The sequence below is a fragment of the Bombus fervidus genome, chromosome 12 (assembly GCF_041682495.2).
Source record: "Bombus fervidus isolate BK054 chromosome 12, iyBomFerv1, whole genome shotgun sequence".
Lineage (NCBI taxonomy): Eukaryota > Metazoa > Arthropoda > Insecta > Hymenoptera > Apidae > Bombus > Bombus fervidus.
Window position 1 is genome coordinate 1,674,402 of NC_091528.1, and position 14,955 is coordinate 1,689,356.

At 37.0% G+C, this 14,955-nt stretch overlaps 1 protein-coding gene across 1 annotated transcript in view; it reads right to left on the reverse strand.

The window, feature by feature from the left end:
* Positions 1-14,955, reverse strand: part of Dpr1 (defective proboscis extension response 1) — a 291,260-nt gene that overhangs the window by 13,939 nt on the left and 262,366 nt on the right. The window lies entirely within an intron of this gene.

The window sequence follows — 14,955 nt, forward strand, 5'->3', positions numbered from 1 at the left end:
TACATGATAGCGGCGTATGAGTAGCGGCGATCCCAAGCTCGTTAGTCACCTTAATTAAGTGTGATTCATCAGGAAACGTACACAGTTTGTAGAAGGAAGAATTTTACGCCTCGAAACGAAGAAGAGAGCTAGAAGTCGATTCGTCTTCATTAATTACTCGTGGCGCGTGGTAGCCTCGGCCTGTGAAGGCGTGACTGCGGCATTATTTCGCGGATGTATCAAAGTCGTCACGTTTCGCGACTAAATTAATTCGAGCAAGATCAAGCAGCTTCCTGTCGAAGGTTAGCTGATGGCTAGCGATGGAGTCGCTACAAACAAAGCATTTTCAATCGAATGGCTTTTTAAGTCACGCGCATACATACGTGACGACTGTGCTATAAATTCATATGCGTGTGCGAAAAGAATTTGTAAACAGAGAAACTCGTTATTGAGGATAGTAACTGAAGCGGTATACTAGCGTTTAAAAAATCGACAGTTATTGCCAGTACATTATTATGTCGAACGCTAAACGAGGAAATATTGTGTATTTTATGTGTAACGAGAAAAAGATATCAAAAAGCTATAGAAAGTCCGAATGTCTGTGTGGTGCGATTAAAACGTCGTAATCAATTTAATCGTATATATTAAATTGTAATATTTAAATCATATATTTAAAGAATTAAGAAAGGGAAAATAGAAAATAAGGAAGAAGTTGCGTTGGAAATTCGTGTAGATTCGTTGACAGTTAGAAGTTACGTGGAAATGGTGAAATCGGTAGCCCTTCTTCAGGATTCAATGACGCGTGATAACCAAAAGCCGTACTCCTTTTGTGGAAAACCTTTGCCTTTGACCGGCTGCTACGAAATCAATGGCGGATCAAAGAACGTTCGGCTGCTCTTACGACTCGATAGGACTATTCTAAAAGGACTACCTTCGCGGATGTATGACAGGGTGACTTTTCAAAAAGTTGCTGATTCGTAAAAATAGTTGAAACGCTGAGCGAGCGATTTCTCTTACGTAAAGGGGAAAATTTGTATTGAATATGCTTCGCTTAGAATATCAGGAAATTATGATTTGTTGACAATTTGGTATAATCGAAGTCGAATGTTTTGCTTTGGTACCGCTTTCAGGAATCTGCAAAGATACGAGGTTTTGAAGCTACTAGTACAGTAGAACTCCCGTTATTGTGGACTCCATTTATTTCCTAAGAGCAGCGATGAAAAATATCTTTAAAAAAACTTTCCCAAGTGCTGATAGATATTCCTGTGATTTTTCTACACGCATTTAAATTTGGCAAAGGTGGTTTGAAAGTCTCTGTTTACGTTCTATTCCTTATTCGTAAAAATATGAATTTACCGAAACATCCACGCTGTATTAACACTTTGACTGCCATGCCAAAATCACATGTTTCGCTCAGGACGTCACGGGAGTATTTTTATTATACAAAGCATATAATGGCAAAATAATAATAAATTGATGATGTAAGACAACATTGTTCCCCAATGGACCGTTTATCTTATTGGTGGCGCCTTGGTAACAGTTGATAGCGACATATTATAACGAGGCTTTGTTTACTTCAACAAACCATTCGCATTCGTTATTTGGTCGTAAGCAAAACGTGCAGAATATATTGTTGAAACGTGTAAAGGTATTAGTAAACAGTGTTTGCTCATTCTATATATAATAGTAAGGTATGTGTACACTTCTAACTTCAATTATATGATTATAAAGCAGAATTTACGATTATTTTCTAAGATGTGTTTATAATAATACTCGTAGATTACCCCTCAAAGATATGGATGCAAACACAGTGCACCGTTAGATGCAAGATTTGTTCCCATTTCTTTTTATTGATGTTCTAATAAAAATGTTTAATTGTTCAATGTGGCACTTTTTATTTCAAAGTATCTTCTATTTATCGGTTATATTCAAAATGCCCTAACTGTCAATTTTCATACAATTTTTACAATTGTAAGAAGTTCAAGCGCTCCGGTCACCAATGACCACCGTAGCGTCACAGGAGAAACCGTGGCCAGTCATATATGACCAACGTGGCAGTCAAAGTGTTAATTTGAAAGAGTATCGACAAAACACATGCCGCAAAATAAATGGCGCAATTTTAGCCTCGCACTGAAAGTTTCGGTGATTTAAACGAAACGCTTCTCGCGGAATTAGATCAAGCTTGCGATATCACTCGCTGGCATAGTCCATTTTATCTTCATAAATCAATCAATCGGAAGCGATAGCAGCATCGCTGCTGAAACGTCGCTGGAAATTTCTCGTCGATCCACCGGCAAGCAACAAGCCGTATAATCCGGCTGTTTTTCGGTCGATCGAGCCGCGTTAATTACAACCGTGTATCACAAGATTACACACAGCTTTTCGATACGAACGACGCATCGTTTCTTGCAAACTTCCATTCGTCAGAGATCTCGTGCCTTACGTGCCTTTGACAATTTCTCTGTGGCCATTCGAAACGATACGAAAATTACGACTAGTTTTGCCTCGATTCGTCGAAAATTCGGGACAATTCGTTCCTAGTTTACGATTTAACGACAGTTTGTGGTCAGTAAATGATATTCGGAAGTGTGATCTGCGTTACTGTCTTGCAATTTCTTGTTTCTAGGAAGTTGTTAATGAGAGTTGATGAGAATTTTAGCTCGTTCTGGGTAGTAAGTGGAAAATGATATTCCGCATGACCGTTTTGCGGTGTCCTTACTTCTTAACTTTTTACTGGCTGTTTGCTGACTGTTTCATTCAGCTACGTGGATGAACGAAATACGGATATTTGGAACTATTGTTGGGTCGGTGCACGCGAAATGTTTTTTCTTCGAACTTTAAACTTGACTCGTTACTTTCTCCCATTAGTCGCATTAAAGTATAAAATATTCCAGTTTTGTACTATGTGTATGTTTAAGTTTTGACTGTTCTTCTTTGAGACAATTTCGGAATTCGGATCCGATTTTTCCGCTATTTAAATAGACACAATGTTCCGATATTGACTTAAACGGACACTTAAGGCCCGTAAGAAGTGTTAAGTCGTAAAACTCGCGACAATTTCCGTTAGCTTCAAGAGAGAGAGGGAGAGAGAGAGAGAGAGAGAGAGAGAGAGAACGCTAAGAGGTGCAGGGTTCCTTGGTAAGTCTTGGAATAAACGTCGTGACGGCGTCCTTTCCCGAAGATGTAGGTCGAAAGTTTTCTAGTTGCAACGGAGCGACATTTAAATGGTTTGTAAGAACGCGAAACTCTGCGAGCAGTGTGCAATTATTAGAGTGAGCGAGCGGGCGAGTTCCCTATCGCGAAATTCAACAGTTTAGGAGCCGCTGGCGAATTGAAATCCGCAAATTCGCCGAGTCATTTCAGTTTGCGAACCCACGCTCTCTGGTCGCGGTTCAGAACATGCTTTTGATACAATACAACACCGCCTTTAGGGAGATACGTTTCGTTTGTCATTCGAAACTAGGCCAGCCGAGCACCTCTGCGAAAGGGCCGCTGAAAGGTTCCTTATTTAAATTAATAGAGGGAACAAACGAATCATTCGAATGGCTGCGTTAATCACATACAATGGAATTGTTATATTGAGAATTTAATATATAGTGGATACATTATACGATACATTTTAATTGAAGAAAAACAATAGAGTTGTTGCATATCGATGACATGTCTATTGCCATTCATAACTGTTCCGACACTTTTTAGCGAATTTGTCTTAACAATATATGAATCTCCATTAGGTCTTAATTTATTTTTAATTAATTTATATACGTACTCGTGAGTAAAGGTATCGAGAATCATAATGTCAATCGTATAGTCTGCAATGTATTTCGTGCTTTCTTGATTAAATTTTATTTATTAAGTTAGAAGATTTAGTGAGTGACATTAACAGCATTCTAATTTTATTTCTTTCATATTCTATGAATCGACTTAGAGAAATTGATTTATAATTGAAGATAATCATTTATATAAAATTAACGCATCAATGCATAATAATGTTATAAACAGTAAAGCATAATAATAAAATTAGAAAAACATTCACCTCGCTTCGAGATTTTTGCTCCTTTTCCAGTTTACCACATAATTTAACTTCAATTAAATTCAGAGCATAAGGACTATTATGTTTCGTGTATTTAATTTAGCACGACGTTAGACTTGTCTCCCTTTCCCTCGATTTATCGTGTTAAACATTTTCATCGAAATTAAATTACCTTTCGCATTTTAAACGCAAATCGATCATTTAAAATCAACCCCTTTTCTACCTTAACAATTTCAATCGCCGACAAAATGCATCGCTATCGAGCGCAAACACCGCGTATCCGCTTTTAAAATGAACTTAACTTAATCACGTTAATGCAAGAAAAATACTCCATTGGAAAAATAAATTTATTCTCTCCACCGGTGCTACACTTTGCCTCTCGTCTTTCACTTTCTGACTGGTTGGAATTCAAGTCATCCGTTCTTTTATCCTTCGCTGCAAACCTTTCAATTCGTTAATTAATCTATAACCTGTAACACACTTTTCAACAATGTCCAATACCGCCAAAAATGAATATAATATTTATATTAATTAAACTACAGTTTTTTATGCATTTATGGAAAATGTAAACCATCCAAAGTAGAATATTTGTTACAACTTTTACCAGATGAAACGATATCTAAGCTTCATTTCTTTAGCCGTGTTCATAAAAATATAAAAACGCGTGTCTTGCCGCGTGTTACTCGACCACCGTCAACAATTAACCCCTTTCGTGTGCGTGTTCTTCGTCTTTATCCGCTTTAATCCCATGTAAAAAAATTCCAAAACCATATCCAGTTCACTTTACGCCGTTCCATTAAAACCAGCCTCTGCTTTTCGAGCAGAGTAGTCTCTTAATTCCCCAGACTTTAATGTCGGAACGAAGAGGGTGAAGGAAAGGGGAAAAAAAAGGAAGGTGGAAGAAGAGCAAGTACGCGGTCAGGCACGACCTCGACGATTCGCGGAGAAGAAGCCTCATCCTACTAGACGAGATGATTTCCTTTGAGAGACGAGATTTCTTAAGCCCTCTGTTATTGTCTTCATTTTTATTCTTCGCCTATCGCATCGTCCTGCCGCAGCGACAATCAAAGGGAAGCTGGTGTCCCTTGCATTTTTTATGCAGGACGTTTGGTATCCTCACGAGATCGGCAAAGCGCGTGGCCTGTACAAGGCTGAGGGCAGCTTTTCTCTTATCACGGATGGTTTTCCCTTTTCATTCGAGTTAGAAGCTAGATCTGCTTTGGTCTAAATTTCCTCAGGTCTGAAGTTTAGACCGTGACGAACGTTCACAGGGTTTCGCGCGAAGCCGTCTTCACCGCTGCCATTCAGCACGAGCATTTTTTGTCGCACTTTTCACGGCCGAGAGGTTAATTTCGTTAAACAAACGGAAGAGAACGCGCATGTCTAAGGTTTCGCCGTCTTTGATTCGTGGTTTCACGTGGTTCGGATTGTATGACGTACGTGAACTGAAAATTCTTTGATGCTGGATAGTCGAAATACGGTATTGCGAGCTTTTCGCAAGCGTGAGATTTTTAATTTAGCTTGTTGCTGACGTTTCTTGCGAGAGCATTCTTCGTAACTGGGCCAGGGCACAGACTTTAACCCCTTGCTTTAATGAACTCGGAGAGCAGGAAATTGTACAAAAAGGCTCCATCACGGGTGATTCCAATCTTTTTCGGATATCATTGTAATTCGCGAGATATCCCAGGATATCCAACAATTATGGCGTGTCTAATAATTGACAATGAAATAATTTCTTAGACGATTAAATCAAAACTTTCTGCGTGTTTCTTTGTGCGATATGCATAGATTGCAAAAAAGAAGGAACAAAGGTAGGATGTAGTACAAAGATATAAAAAAAATGTAAAAAATGTAGATGTTTCAATGAGCAAGTTGCGAGAAAGATATTCTACCTCCAGTATCTAGCAATCTCTAGAAAAATGATAAATTTCTAGCTTTTTTAATCAGTGGAATTGTTTACAACTGTTTGTGCCCATTGCGAGGAAACTTTCGCGAAATGACGCAAAACCGAAACTTTTGCCCATTCTCCTCCTCGGAACTTGTTCCCTGCGCGTAACACATTTTCTGAAGAATCGCAAAGAAGCTGCAGTCTTTTTTGTTATTTTCATACAGTCGGATGGTTTTCTTGAAATAACGCTAGTACTCTTTTACAATACCTGTAGGCTGTATCTGTAGTCAGCAATCGAAAGAAAATAAAACAATAATAAGAAAAATATTTATTTGATAAATAGATGTATGGACTGGTCCTAAAAATTATAATCCACATTCTACGTACTTATGTATGCTAATCTGATAAAATTAAGTTTTTTTTAAAACACACAAATTCGCTTCTTTCCAGAGAAATTCTTCCAATTTGTCTTTCTAAAAGAAGCCCATCTTCTCCTCAGATCCAACTTTTTTCTTTAACGCTAGCGGTTACAAATCAACCGGACACACGAATACAAACTTCAAAACAACGAATTAAATATTATAACGCTTCCGTAGGCGGCAAACACGTTCTGACTGGTATTTGCACACGGCAGTCGCGTCGACACACTTTTCGCAAATATTGGACGAACGTGTGCATCGCGTTCGCGCCTACGCGATTCGCTCGAATCAACAATGCCTTATGAAAATCGTTTCATCGCGGAACTACCAGCGGCTGAACAAGCAAACGTCCACGAAACGAATACGCGCGTCGAGTATTCGACGACGAAGGTGAAGGAGACGATGGAAACGAATTTAACTGGTTTTGATTATCAAGTCGTTTTCCTTTATATTCGAAATCCCAACGTGCTCTTTCCAATGGAATTATAAACTTTGCTGAAACGTCTATCTTTATGTAAAGCTGGAAAAAAAGTTTAATAACGCTGATGTAGCACGCTATTGATTCTTCTATGGTTGCAACTCATAGATAAGCAATTGACGTGAAAGTGGGATTCGCTAACAGAGAATTCTTTTACGATGGAGAATAAAACGAGCGTACTAATTTTTTGGATAAAAGAATATCAGAAAACATTTGATTATTTTAAACGCAACGAAAAGTAAAAGCAGCAGATGCAATGAAAAATGTTAACTGATCAGAGATAGGTGCATTTGTTCGGTTGAAATTTTATTCGTCGCTGCTTTAGGGACCGCGCAGATTTCGAAGTTTTATTTCGACGATAGTTAGATTTCGAGTTTTCAATCAAATGGAGTTCACGGCTAAATCGAGTTGACGAATTCATAAGTGATGGAAAGCGTGGAAAATAAACTAGAAACTTATATAGCTCTGAGAATTGGGAAAACTAAACTCATTTATGCGCAGAGTACCAGCATGCAAATTTTAGACATATGAAAATCGTTTTAGTTGAAGAGGAAGCAGTATTTTATAGAAAATTAGATTTTAAATTAAATTAAGCGCAATTAAAAGCTAATTTTTCAATGAAAAATATTCGAACTGTTAAAAGATGGGTTTTCTAGTTTTAACATTTCTTTTTTTTTTAAATGTAATCTCGTTTAATACTCTTATATAATCATTTTATTTCTTATTTAAAATTTCTATTCTTCTTATAGGTTTAAAAATGTCTACCTAAGAATTTAGGAACATTATTTCTTACAAGCAAATAGACTTCATAAAGCAGAAAAGAAAAGAGAAAAGAAAACGAAGTTTCTTCCTTGCACTTGAACAAGAGAAGAAGATCTCACAATCAGCGAGGTAAAAGATTCATCGAACAAACTACATTCAATTCCGTTCGAGAAACGAAGGAACGAAAAAAGAATGAAGCGGAACATAGAGCACAAAAGAATCGCTCGGGCGTATTCAATCAGCACGTTCAATTTCAACAACTGGTATTCACATAATTTAAGAAAACTGCAATACATCCAGCCCGTGATATGAAAACAAAGGAACAGGCAGGAGAAATAACGAACTCGATCTCTACATCGTCGCTATCTATGTCAAATAACAACGAATCTCTAGTCTAACAGATGGAGCAGGCGCAAAGGAATAGAGAAAAGGAAAGGAAAGTGAATATTATACAAGGAAAACGTTTGATTTGCATATATAAGAGATTCGTTGCAACGATACCAATCGAAAGGAAAATCCTGTCGGACAATAGGAGCAAATCTTCGTCTATTCACGATTAATCGACGACAGTTGAAATAAATATCGAAAAACTAATCAGCTTCCATGGTAAAGTAAAATAAATAACGCGCTCGATAATGCCGGATATTAGTTTTCCATTGGAGAACAGCCATCCTTTCGACTGAATTAGCTCTCCGTGTTTCGTTAACGATGTTCCTCGACTGTTTGCTCTTCGACCTATTTTTCAGCCGTGCTTCGCGCGAATCACTTGCCCCGATACCTGGAGATATAGACTATGTGCACGGAAAAGCGAGCCGGAGGCAACAAATTACGAGGAAATTGATCGGGGGAAATCTTCGTGATAAAGAATCACTGGCAAAAAGAAAATCTTGAATCATAGGAAACGTAATGCACTTGGGATTTTTTTAAACTACCATGGGACTAATTAATTGGTATATAAATGCTACAATAAATAATACAAGGACGTACGAATACTTTTCGTAGCCGTTGTATATCCAGGCGTTTAGCAAGAGCCTCACTGTGCTCTTCATTGCATCATAGCTCCATTTGTTTCAACTATTTCAATTGGTTCAACTGTATCATATGCGTGTAACGACAATTCACCAATTTTCCTCGCTACTTAGATATTATTTTTTATTATTCAAAATTTACTAACACTAACATTAACTAAAATTTCCTTCTAACAAACGAAGTTCTAGTATATATTCAAACAAAAAAAGAAAAATACTTGGAGCGTGGAACAATGTGGAAAATCGTAGTTGGCAGCGCAACGGCAATTTCTGTTCGAAAAGCTAATATTGTGTTCATTGACAAAGTTAAAGTTCGCCATGGTAATAGCACTAAAACCATAATAGTAATAACCATTGCATGAAAGTACCTAATTCATTGCACGCACCAATCACTGTCGCTATTTCTTCCCAACGCTGCCACCTCTGACACAAACAATCTTTCTTTCAGCTTGGTGCCAATAGTTCTGTTTAGGTGGTTTAATAGGTCATTACAGCAATCAGCAGAGAAATGTTGCTACTTAAGCGCGAGCGTAATCGCGATTTGATTCATCGAAACCGCGGTTCAATCGGACCGAACGCGTTGGGCTATTCCGGCGCAATTTTCGTTTCATTTGAAAATGGTAATACGCGCATCCACGGCGCGGGATTAGAATTCGTGGGTTACCTGTATATTGCGCGCGACACGCGTGATGGATCTCTATACGCTATCGTCAGGGATCATCCCCGTTTCTGGTGAAACACGTCGAACCTGACTTTCCTAGTACACAGGGTGTCCATCAAACGTACGCCATCAACAAAAAGTTTGGAAAATTTCGAAATATTCTTGAAGGATGGATTGTGGAAGAAAAACAAACCAAGAATACCCTGGTCTATAAATATTAGGTTACTTGAAAGTAAACCTGATGAATAGATCGTAAATTTTTATGCATTTATGAAATATTTAATAGTGTCAAAGTGCAGAGGATACACGTAATACACAAAGATATATAAAATTCCAAAGTATAGTATGCTTATTATACTATTTAGTAGGTAAAACAATTAATTGAACACATAACACGTATATTTTCATATTTTAATAAATTGAATTGTTTTTTCTGCTGGAATGCTAATCCGGGACAAGAAGTCAACTCGTTCCAGTTGTTGCAGCACGAAATGTTTTACGTGTATAAAATATATTTAAAATATGTATATTTTATGCCAGGCAAATCGCTTCGTATTAAAATAACGAAGCGATTGGACAGAACATTCCAAACCGTAGTAATCATATTTTTAACGTCCAATGATATTAAACTTTCCAGAATGGAAGTATAAAATTTAATTACATACTCCGAAATAACCCAGAAAATTATATTTCGTAATCCGTGGTTTTCAACGATGCACCAGTCGAGAAGGTTAACTTTTTAATTTGCCATTGAAAATGTTAAATCGCAGGTTAAATCAGAGTTAAATCACATTCGGGTAATAATGATCCAGAGGGAAATTTAACAGAACTCGTAAATAAAATTAAATAGCTGATCCTCGTCTTCTTCCGTGTTCCTTTTCAAAGCAAATTAATAATTAATTAAAACACGGCGTAAAAAGCAATTGTACGACATTTTCTTTCGAAATAAATTTTAGCCAAAAAGCTCGATCAATCTGCTACTGAATACTAAATGCAATTGAAGCTACGAATTGCAAAATAGCAGGAATCCACTTTTTGACGCATGATTTATCGTTATAACACTTTTTCGTTCACTCAAACCTATCTAACAACCGGAATATTTACATAAATTCATATCTTTATGAATACAGCTGAAGAAACTGTATTCTCGCTCCAAATACCACAGCAAGTATTATATTCTATCCAACATTTTTGTCTTGCTTTTCCACGTAGAATTATCTTATTACCGATTATACCGTGATTGTTGGGGCACCTTGTATACACAATATACACATTCGTGACCACATTCGTGATTATCGCTGTAAAGACGTCGCCGTATATTTATGACCGAATTAACCCACGGAAGTACCAAGTGCACTGGTATAAATGTGCTGGTATAAATACACGACGACGGTTTATACAAAATCGGCTTGTCGGCAGAAATGGGGTTTTGCAAGGGTAGAAAGGATTGTAATTTATGGACGTAGGGGTTGGTTAAACGTTGATTTGACAATCGTCGAATCGAAGAGAGATATCGATTCCTACTGTGCACTTTGATAAGCATAATGCGAATTCGAGACACTTGTAATCTCTTTGAAATTTCTTGGCACGTGTGTAATTTCTTTTTTTAAACGCAAATAACGGAACGTATGAATCTGTATGAGGTATCAAAACTGCATAGAGCTACATGAAACTCTTGACCTATTCTTCAAAAGAAAAATTCAATTTTCTTGCATTATTATTTCTAATTTATTCAACAATTTTTATTCGATTCAGAAGAAGAAGCATTACTGCGTCGTGTTGGATTACGCGATATCTCAAATTTTGGAATCCCCACCATAAAAATATTTTTACAAACGCTCTAAAATGTCCATTGAATTACCAAACAAATTAGCCTTTAATTAAATTTTCATTACTTCTACCTGATAAAACTCAATAAAATCATGGCACAGCAAATATTAAAGGTCGTCAGCGTGAAACCGTTTCCGTTGAACGACAACTCGTCGACGTTGAAGAAGCGTGCGCAGACTTCCGACAACGTCTCCGGAGATGCCGGAAATTAAGTTGGCCAGCGAATTATGCAAATACGGATGATCGGTCGAGGTAACTGAAGGAACGGTATTGTCGTATCACGATCACACAGACAAGCTATGAAGCTCGGCGACCAATCCATGGTATTTGAAATTGAAATAGAATGTTCCAGCTTTTAATTAATGCTAACGGCCGTTCGTGCGCGTGTGCACACATGTTGGATGGCTTTCTTTTCACTTTTCGCCAATTAATTTCGCATCGACGCGACGCTCCGATGATATTGCATTGTCTCCTCCTTTCTGCTGGTTCGCGTCTCGTGCGTCCAATTAACACGTCTTCGGTTAATTATGCGTTCCGCTGCAAGGACACTGACACGGCCGGAATTCGGAGCACGATTTTCTGGAATTCGATCATGATGATTCGATTCGCGTTTGATTCTGACGTCGTTTGAACCTTCCTATGCGATTTATTCCTATTTAACCTTCCTATTTACCTTCCTATTTAATTCTATGTGAGGATTAGATTCGTTCGGTTTCATTCCGTCATTCGATTTTTATATTACGATATAACGTAAATTACGATATATGTATCATTTACATCGTTAAATTTAGATTTATATTGTTAAATATAATTCTTTAGACAACGCGTATACAGCAGCGATAGACGAATATCGCAGCGTAACGGCTAACATAGACTAGACTTTCTTTTCTATTTTTGAAAATCATTTCTTCCTCTCTCTTTAACGTAACTATTCAGGTTACAATTTTATTAAAGCAAAGGATTTAAAAATAGAAACTTTCATATTACAATACGTGTAATAATATATCATAACAGTATGAAATTTTCTAATTTATCGCTGTTATATAATACTTTTAACCCCCGTTTACTTCTCCAGTTAACGTGCTTCAACTTCTTTTTCCAACGTTCTTTGTTAAATGAAATTCTCAATTACCTGAAAAGCTTCGTTCTCTATAAACGAACATACGTGTTCCTTCGCAAAGAATCGATCGTTCATTATCGCGGCAACGTACATAGTTACCCCTAACTCGCCTCCGTCTCTCAACTACCAAAGAACTTTTAAAAGCAAAGTGGTAAGAACACAACAGAAAGAGGAGCCTTCCACCGTGGCACTACATACGTATAATCTCTACAGGTAGCTTTGTAACTTGTAATTTTCTCCTACTCTGTAACCGCTTTCCCTATCACGTATTGTTCTTTCCACCTACTTAGCGGTTTGCCTCTTTCTGTCCCTGTCACTTTCAATCTTTATTTTCCTAGTTACCTTACATTCGGTCGTAATTGCACGTATAACATTTTAAATTACTAAATCTTAGGTTCGTGTCGCACATGAAACGGCCGATTTAAAAGTCTTGAAAATTACAAAACTTTTTTATTAACACTTATATAGTTTTATGCAGTTTTTTACGTAGTTTTTTATGTAGCTTTTTATGTAGTTTTTTATGTAGTTGCACTAATTCCTTGGCCAAACAATGAAACCTTCGCTCCACTTACTAATCCAACTAACAAACAATCGTATCCGATTCAATGAAAGGCATATAATCCATCCGACATACCACAAGCTAAACAGAGTCACATTATTCGACTACGCAATCGACAAAGAACAGAAGAAGAAGAATAAAAGAAGAAACGGGTCAATAAGCCAAAAGTAGGAATACGTATTTATACAGTGTCGTTAGAATCTTCTTGCGAAGAAAGGAAATTTCTAGTAAGCCTGTGGAAAGAATCTGATATTGTCGGCTGATGAAAAGAAGCCGGATTCACGAGTCTTTCGGCCTAATACGATCGAGATTTCAGCTGATGCAAGGGCCTTCCGCGCAGACTTTAGCCACAGAGCGGAAGTGCGAGCGCTACGCGTTTATGTTACTTTCCTGTAGCTACGTGCCCGGCTTGCCGCTTGTCTACTTGGTCCTGATTTGATTTCGATACCCAACCGCGATCCCGCGGGAATTCGCCGTTTCCTCACCGTAGAAGATCAGCCAGGGGAGAAGTTCCCCGGACTAGCCTTCGAATTACGAAAGCTCTCTCTGTGCTTTCCGCGTGTCTCGACGGAATCGCCTGATCGAATATCAGGATCTTCCTTTTTTTCTTCGTTTCTATTGTTTCTTTCGACTAAGATGGCTGGGATATTAGTTTCCGTTACCCTTTCCTTATTTAGTTCACGTTGAATGCTGAATTTTACAAATAGCGGGATTCAACTTTGCTGTATTCTTTCACCCCCTTTTAACCGAATTGTATTTTTCTATTCGTATGGGGATGATTGGTTGGTTACGGAGTGATTAATTGATTACATAAAGATGTCGATACCGTAACTTAACAGTATCAAGGTATTAGTCTCTGTAGAAAAATGATATGTGTGTGTCATTAAAAAATGTTAATTTTCAATTATATTATAATTCTTTCCCCCTTTCTCTTTTTCTGTAACGTACAATCGAAGTATTCGCTTAGCATCCAATTTTACTATTCGCTGATGCTACAAGTTGCGCTATTAAGGTTCAGCGTTAAATCACATTATTGGTTCTCAATTTCAAATTACGTTAGTCGGTTGCACTGCCCCGATTGTGTAATAGTATCAGTTGGCTGCATTACTACTGAGTTGTACTACTGAATTACATTAGCACGATAATTAAACCATTATTAGCAAGAAGTAATGTAAAATAAAATAATGGCAATTATTTCACTGCTTGATTTTTCGTTTAACGTTCGAAATAAAAAAGATAATGGAATGCTATTATTGAATGTTTTCGATGTGACATTGTTATTTCGAAAGGATCGATATTTTAGTCAATTTTCTGGAAAGTTATTGCAGAAAAATAACCGGAATATTATCGCCAATTTTTATTCCACTAATTATTTTTACTTTCAATTCCCAGAAAATTAATTTCATTTCTGCTTCTATTAACAATTGATATTATTTAAGCAAAGAAATCATATAATACATTTGATACGTTTACCTGAAATTTATTTGTAATTTATTTAAGGTTTACGCGGATGACTTCTCTGTATTTTATGGCTCTACTATAAAAATCAATTTGTTCACGTCAATAATGTGCACATTAATTTCACTTTTGTTTAGTTCAGATTTCAAATTATTTATTTCATTTTCCTTTAGTTTAGATTTCAAGTTATTTATTTCATTTTCGTTTCATTTCGATGGATACTTTGTCGATTTCCCACGGGGTTCTATTTCAATCTATGGGATCAATCACAAAAATAATAGAAGAGCGTTCTGATACATCTTATTTAAGATAAAGTAACAAAGCAAATAAGAAATAAAATAAAGAATTCGTTTGAATAATTATTTGAATGAAAATCTATTTCGATAATGTCCGATCCATTCTGATAATATTTATTTATATTATACCATGTTACGTTCAATATTATATTTTTGTGAAATGTTCGATATTTCAAGACTTCGACAGATGAGGAACATAGTTGGCATTCGAATCAGAGTTCTGGTGTAGGTTGAGAACGTTGATGGATACGGAATCGTTATGTCAGCGTTGAACGTGTGTCGTGTTCGATAGGTCACTTCGTGACAGTAATCTGTTGCATTTTATTGCCATGCAATAAAATACCTTCCATGCATCTTGTTTTACACACCGTCCAGCTGGTTGTAATGTCAAACGTACAGCGAGAAACTTTTGAGTACTGCCGCTATTTTAGTATTCTTCGAACG